The 8,294-nt window shown below is 40.0% G+C and overlaps 1 long non-coding RNA gene across 1 annotated transcript; it reads right to left on the minus strand.

Annotated features, from left to right (window-relative positions):
- Positions 1–1,075: 1,075 nt before the first annotated feature.
- LOC311121443 lies at positions 1,076–7,519 on the minus strand. The gene is made up of 4 exons (XR_014612280.1): positions 7,438–7,519; positions 7,065–7,152; positions 1,878–1,976; positions 1,076–1,267 (listed from the first exon to the last, which is right to left on the minus strand). It is a non-coding gene; the product is annotated as an uncharacterized lncRNA (long non-coding RNA).
- Between the last annotated feature and the right edge of the window lie 775 nt (positions 7,520–8,294).

Genomic DNA, 8,294 nt, shown 5'->3' on the forward strand with positions numbered 1-8,294 from the left:
AGCATCTGCTTATAATTTGTTGTTTATGTCATATATTTTAATACACTGAGTGTACAACATTTTCCACAACATTTCCAACGGAGACCATCAGGTTGGTAAGTCATCATACTGTAGCTCAAACCTACTGTGATGACGACCTAACTTTATAATAGTTCGTAGCCTACCTAGCAGAATCTGCCCGTCTTTCTTTCAAAATCAACACATTTATCCGTCTTCTAATGCAGTGGTGTAAAGCACTTAAGTAAAAATAATGTGTACCCGTAGTATGCGCTCCAGCAGGTATATCTCACTGGTCATCCCCAAAGCCAACACCTCCTTTGGCCGCCATTCCTTCCAGTTCTCTGCTGCTAATGACTGGAACGAACTGCAAAAATCTCTGAAGCTGGAGACTCTTATCTCCCTCACTAACTTTAAGCATCAGTTGTCAGAGCAGCTTACCGATCACTGCACCTGTACACAGCCCATCTGAAATTAGCCCACCCAACTACCTCATCCCCATATTGTTATTTATTTTGCTAATTTGCACCCCAGTATCTCTATTTGCACATCATCTTCTGCACATCTATCACTCCAGTGTTAATACTATTGTAATTATTCTGCACTATGGCCTATTTATTGCCTTACCTCCATAACTTACTACATTTGCACACACTGTATATATATTTTCTATTGTGTTATTGACTGTATGTTTTGTTTTACCCCATGTGTAACTCTGTGTTGTTGTTTTTATCGCTCTGCTTTGCTTTATCTTGGCCAGGTCGCAGTTGTAAATGAGAACTTGTTCTCAACTGGTTAAGCTGGTTAAAATAAAGGTGAAATAAAATACAATACAAATTTTGCAGGGGTACCAGGTCGTTGAGGTAATATGTACATGTAGGTAGGGGTGAAAGTAACTAGGCAATCAGGATAGAGATTACATCTCCTCATCCAGGGAGTGCACACACACACACACACACACACACACACACACACACACTCACACACTCACACACACTCACACACAGCGAATGTTTTAGGACTATGAAAATGGAAAAAAGGATTAGCCTATGGATTATGAAAACAACAAAAATAAATGGTAAAATGGGAGAGGAGAAATGACTAGAGACAGTGTTGTTTAACTCACTGACCATGACCCATGAGTTCTTCTTACCTTTGTTCACTAGAAAAGTCTCCCTCTCTAAAGTTTAGAGGTTGTTCCATAGACAGGTCACTCTTCATGGACACACAGCTGGGTACAGGGGAGGCTGGTCTCTCCTGCTTGATTGGGCTTCAACATAACAGAGACAAACATTATGTCTCTCATCTACTCTGAACTCAGATGGGGAAACATGAGAAGAGTTTCATTCCAAAACGCTATATATCCATTTTCAGAAATGTTCGTAAATTAGATTTTATTGTTTAAATAAATTATTAAACCACTACAAGGCTTTATAATGGCTTCTAAAGTGGGTAATTTCCTCTTAAAGTTTCGGACTTGATTTTCCCTGATGAAAAATGGATCAGCCCTTACAAAAAATGCCCCTTAATTATAATCCACATAAAAATTCACATTTGCTGTTGCTGCAGGATTATTTTCCTGCTGTGAGAAACTGGGTCAAATTAAGATATGGCATCTGTAAGAGCGTTCATCTTAAAATAGCTAGGTGAGACGACCACATATCACAGTCAAATATACAGGATACGAACATTACATTCCAGCTAAACAATGGAAAAAATGTTTGGAAAAAATCTCATTTTCATACACATCTAAAATCTACAATAGTTATATTGAAGGTACCCATTAGTAATCATTTCTGATGAAAAAACACAATTTTTTTTTGTTGTTGTTGCATATAGCGTTTTGGAATATAAATTCTTAAACAATATTGTCAGCTCACCTCTTAGTTTTGGTGTCATGTCCCTCAGAGAGACTCATTTTAGAGGCAGGGACCCCCTCCTCTCTATCCCCAGAGAGACTCATTTTAGACCACTGACCCCTAAACAGAGATGCAGCATGTTGGTTGTGGTGAACACAGTGACAACTCATTCTAGAATGTCCATTGTTCTCTTTTATTCATGATCTCTTAGAAATAAAACATTAACTAACAGACACATCCAAACAGTCAGGTTATTTAATGCAATTACTTTTTCGAGCCCAATGACTCCTCAAAACCCACCCACAAGGCCTGAAAACTAGGCCAAAACATAGCCCCTGATAGGCCTACATCTTATTTCAGACAGCCTCCAGTAGCCTGGGCAACATGTAGGCAAGATGTAAGCTGAATGATTTAGCAGCTTGCTTAGTTGAAATTGACAGACTAATTTATTTAACATGAATAGCAAGACGATTTTGAGGTAAGAAGCACTTCTGTTGCCCAGTATCCTGCTGGAATAGGCTACTGAGGATGGGGTCGTAATTTCAACCAATGAATCAAATATTAATTATATGGATATGAACTGAATAGGTCCATGCTTGTCAACAACAGCCAGGTTATTTTTTTACTGTAGCCTAATTTCTCTCTCTCTCTCTCTCTCTCTCTCTCTCTCTCTCATCTCTCTCTCTCTCTCTCTCTCTCTCTCTCTCTCTCTCTCTCTCTCTCTCTCTCTCTCTCTCTCTCTCTCTCTCTCTCTCTCTCTCTCTCTCTCTCTCTCTCTCTCTCTCTCTCTCTCTCTCTCTCTCTCTCTCTCCCTCTCCTCTCCCCTCTCGTCCCCTCCCCCCCGTAGGTTTAGCCTACGGATTATGAAAAAAACAAAAATAAATGGTAAAATGGGAGAGGAGAAATGACTAGAGACAGCGTTGTTTAACTCACTGACCATGACCCATGAGTTCTTGTTACCTTTGTTCAGTAGAAAAGTCTCCCTCTCTAAAGTTTAGAGGTGGAGCCATAGACCGGTCACTCTTCATGGACACACAGCTGGGTACAGGGGAGGCTGGTCTCTCCTGCTTGATTGGGCTTCAACACAACAGAGACAAACATTACATCTCTCATCTACTCTGAGCTTAGATGGGGAAACAAGAGTTTCATTCAAAAACGCTATATATCCATTTTCAGAATTGTTGGTAAATTTGCTTTTAATGTTTAAAGAAATTATTAAAGCACTACAATGCTTTATAAAGGTGTCTAAAGTGTGTAATTTCCACTTACAAATGTCAGACTTGATTTTCCCTGATGAAAAATGTATGAACCCCTACAGAAAATATCCCTTAATTATAATCCACCTAAAAATTCACATTTGCTATTGCTGCAGGATTATGTTCCTGCTGTGAGAAACTGGGTCAAATTAAGATATGGCATCTGTAAATGCATTCATCTTAAGGTAGCTAGGTGAGACAACCACGTATCACAGTCAAATATACAGGATACGAACATTACATTCCAGCTAAACAATGGTTTTAAATCACATCTCAATTCTACAATAGTTATATTGAAGGTACCCATTAGTAATCATTTCTGATGAAAAAACACAAATGTGATTTTCTTTTCTCCTATATAGCGTTTTGGAATATAAATTCTTAAACAAAATTGTCAGCTCACCTCTTAGTTTTGGTGTCATGTTCCCCAAAGAGACTCATTTTAGAGGCAGGGACCCCCGCCTCTCTCTCCCCAGAGAGACTCATTTTAGAGGCAGAGCCCCCCTCCTCTCCCTCCCCAGAGAGACTCATTTTAGAGGCAGGGCCCCCTTCCTCTCCATCCCCAGAGAGACTCATTTTAGAGGCAGGGCCCCCCTCCTCTCTCTCCCCAGAGAGACTCATTTTAGAGCACTGACCCCTAAACAGAGATGCAGCATGTTAGTTGTGGTTAACACAGTGACAACTAATTATTGAATGTCAATTGTTCTCTTTTATTCATTATCTCTAAGAAAAAAAACATTAACTAACAGACACATCCAAACAGTCAGGTGATTTAATGCAATTACATTTTCTAGCCCAATGACTACGCAAAACCCGCCCACAAGGCCTGAAAACTAGGCCAAAACATAGCCCCTGATAGGCCTACATCTTATTTCAGACAGCCTCCAGTAGCCTGGGCAACATGTAGGCAAGATGTAAGCTGAATGATTTAGCAGCTTGCTTAGTTCAAATTGACAGACTAATTTATTTAAGATGAATAGCAAGACGATGTTGAGGTAGGAAGTGCTTCTGTTGCCCAGTAGCCTGCTGGAATAGTCTACTGAGGATGGGGTCGTAATTTCAATCAATGAATCAAATATTAATAATATGGATATGAACTGAATAGGTCCATGCTTGTCAACAACAGCCAGGTTATTTCTTTACCTGTAGCCTAATCTGGCTGACTGCTACCTTCAATCTAATGCATTCTAACATCTGATCAGCAATTGAGATAGAACTGTGACCATGGTGACACTTGATAACTTCCAATTGAATTAACTAAACACGGCCATTAATAATTACATAATAACACAAGGCTACAATAATAAACTGAAGTTAAAGGCTATTTATTACATCTGTTTTCCTGCTCCAGGTTGGCTACACAAGTGGCACAAAATGATTTGCAATGACTCCAGTCATTTCAACATATTTATAGTATAAAACGGTAGACTACAGTAGCCTACATAGGCATACAAATGAATAGGCTACTTGATGGTCAACAGATCTATCATTCTCCACATTTAATGTCAGTTTCATTGTGGAGTTTTTCTAATAACAGATGCACATGAGGAAGTTCAATAACTTTCATTTCAAATTTCCACTCGAGAGACCCAACAACTGAGCATGTGTAAAAACCTTCGCATGATATGGTTTTCCATAAGCAAAGTCGACATTAGATTTCAGTTTAAACCACCTCCGACAGAATGTATCTAACGTGCTCTAGAGCGCCTAAAGTAGTTTTCCTGTGATTTGTCACCTTATTTCTTGATGTGCATCAGTTCTATAGCGTTAATATGTTTTATGGAAAAAGGGTTATAAAATAGGTGTCTCCTTAATGACAATCTAAATAACATGTAGGCCTACTGATTAGTTTCCACTTTGAAAACTGCTGTCTGTCAGCAACTCAGCTCAAGTGGCAGTTCTACTAACTAGTAATATCGCATTCCAGGTATTCACTCACATACTCTGTCCTTTAAAACAGATTATTGTTCAGAAATACTTAGAAATACTCACTTTATTTTTTTGTTCTTTCCATATAGTGTTTTCTGCTCTGTCGTCTCAAAATGGATCCTGTACAAAAGAACACATTTACTTTCTGTTTCACTCAGCAGTCTCCACACACTGATAATAAAGTGTTTTATTGGTATCTTCCACTAGAAGGCAGTAAAAACCTGCTGTAACTTGACTTTACAATAGTAAGTGTTCGGTTTCTTGGTCCTGGTGACTCCTGGGAAGTGTCCCAGAGGAGGAGTGCTGATCTAGGATCAGGTCCCCCTGTCCATGTAATCTTATTCATTATGATTGTTTTGTCTCATGTCTCTTTATATTCATATACCCTGGGGACCATGTAGCTGGATTGAAATCACCTTGTTTCATAACCTTCTTTGTTGCTCAGTGGTACTTCAATTGGCCGGACCATGCCCAATTCTTTCACACAGTAATGCACCAGCATCCACGCAGAGCTTATGCATCTAATGCATTCCTCAAATACTGCAGAGTTGTTGAGCATGTCCCTGAGATCGTCATGTTCAACCACGTTTATTTGCTTTTTTGTAAGATGAAACCTGAGGGGATCGCTGTAGTGTGTCATAAATGCATCATAAATGGTTCTGAGGTCCTCAACAATGCTATTCTATACCGTAGCTGGGATACAGTGTTCTTCGCTGATGTTCTAAATAAAAATACATATTGTTTTTGAGACCTTCAATTAGCTGCTCAGTGTTGATCTCTGTGGCTTGAACATATTCAGCCTCTGGCAGACTCTCTACATCGCTCATGACATCTTCAATGGGATCAGTCCCCGTCTCAAATTCATCATGAGGGCAATTCTCATCTAAGTTGGCGCTTAAAAGCTCTGTGGTTTTGGTAGATGTGTGACCGATAGGCGCTAAAACATCTATTTGCTTTCCCACACCCATTAATTCCACAGGTAATTAGAAAATGTGGTTCATGCTGGTGATAGAGGCCAATATGTGTGAGTCGTCTGGACACAAAGACAGTATGCTCGTTGCAAAGTGGACAATTGAAGAGAGTTGGCATTCTTCAGAAAGATTGTGAACCTTGGAATGATGGGATGGAATCATGGAGATCATTGGTACTCAGCCACTTGGAGACATCATCACGGGACCAGTCTTCCACAGCCACACTCAAATTAAAGTTGACACATAGCGCAAAAGTGAAATGTATTAGTGATGAGGCTAAAACTAAACCTATTCCACTCTTTCCAGACAACCACCTTTCCTCCTAATTTGTATTTATGGTTGTTCCATAAAGAAGCAGAGCTTGTCAGGAAAGGTGAAGATGTCTGTCTCTTATTTATCTGACGCCATATTTCTTAGTATGGGACATTATGGGATTCTGCAGTCCCACATTTAAGTGTTGACTCAGATAATATGATGCTCCAAATGGGGCATTAAGTTCTTCTTCCATGTCAACCCAAATTGGCCTATTAGAGTTCTCAATAAAGAGCCTATTTGGGCAGTTATAAAGGCTTATTGCTATAATTACATGTTAGGGAGCTTTAATCCTCCCTTCTTAGTCTTTACCTGTAATCTAGCTTGGTTCATCCTGGCCCTTTTAATAGTCCAAATGAATCATTTTGTCTATGGTGTTAAAGGTGTAGGCAGGTATGGACAGTGGAACATGCTGATGACGTAATTCAGTTTAGGAGCTTTAACCATCTTTATAACATGTGGCCTACCCCACAATGAGATTTGTAGCTTGTCCCAGTTCTTCAACTGTAACACTGTATTGATTGATTGATTGACTGCAAATGCATTCATTCACCATTCAGTTAGTGTTGGAAAAGATGAAGGAATGACATAAAACACACAATAATCAAACTGTATTGGTTGATTGATTCACTGTAAATACATTAATTCACCATTCAGTTAGTATTGGATAGACAAAGGAGTAACACAGAACACACTATAATCACACTTCAAATACATCCAAATACTTTATAGAGGCTAACCTGTTAGTAGATCCATAGTGAGCTTTAAACGTTGTCTTGCTTTGGTCTGAAATACAGAGGACAGAACAATCCGCCCCAATACACCAACCTGAAAGACATCAATTAGACACTAACACAACATAAACAACATGAGTATTCAATATCAAATGCATCTAACTAATCTGATCTGCTTTATGTATTCTTCTTTTTGTCAAGTCGAACATAATCTACATTGGGTCATCTGTGTGTGTGTGTGTGTGTGTGTGTGTGTGTGTGTGTGTGTGTGTGTGTGTGTGTGTGTGTGTGTGTGTGTGTGTGTGTGTGTGTGTGTGTGTGTGTGTGTGTGTGTGTGTGTGTGTGTGTGTGTGTGTGTGTGTGTGTGTGTGTGTCTTACCTGTTCGTGGTGGTTGATACATTTCTCTATCAGAGCTCACAGCTTCCAAACTCTCCACCACTTAACTGGACAGGGGCAGGATAAGCCAGGTACTAAAGGGAGGAGGATGGAAGGAGATGGTGAGAAAGTATATAATGGGTTTGTCGTAGTAAATATATTTGTTATAGTGAATATGGAATATGATATGTTGAGTAAAATGTTGTGCTAAGATCTATTTAGGTCAGGAGCTGGTTATAAGTTCTGTTCCTATCCAATAACAATGGACAAAAGGGTCCTATCTTGTCAGCCTTGTCAGCAGGTGGCCAAGGACAACACCCACGCCATAGGCGTAGCAGTACGGTCGCTTTTATTTTTCGTCCTGTGTAAATATCCCGTTTCTTGTTTTTTGTCTATATTTCTCAATTTTTTACATTCATTCTTTAACTAAATATACTTTCCTGCAACCCGCCTCACCCAACGTGGAAAGGATTCTATTATTTCTTTATAACTTTCATCAAGAACCGTAAGCTGATACTAGTGGCTACCTGTTATTAGTCACCGTTAGCGTCTTCCCCACTGTCCGTGGCCTACACTATCCACCAGCCAGCTCTAGCTAGCCTGGACAATTCGTCGGCCAGTCTGCACAGCGTGCTATCGACCCAGCGTGCTATCGACCCATAGCTTATTGGACTTTCTGCCGGAATCACTGGACCCTAGCGCCGGATCATCACAACCAGCTAGCTAGCTGCAACTAAATGGCTACCTGTTATTAGTCACCGTTAGCGTCTTCACCATTGTCCGTGGCCTACACTATCCACCAGCCAGCTCTAGCTAGCCTGGACAATTCGTCGGCCAGTCTGCACAGCGTGCTATCAACC

Source organism: Coregonus lavaretus (assembly GCF_964263955.1).
Source record: "Coregonus lavaretus genome assembly, contig: HAP1_SCAFFOLD_1456, whole genome shotgun sequence".
In the NCBI taxonomy this organism is placed as follows: Eukaryota; Metazoa; Chordata; class Actinopteri; order Salmoniformes; family Salmonidae; genus Coregonus; species Coregonus lavaretus.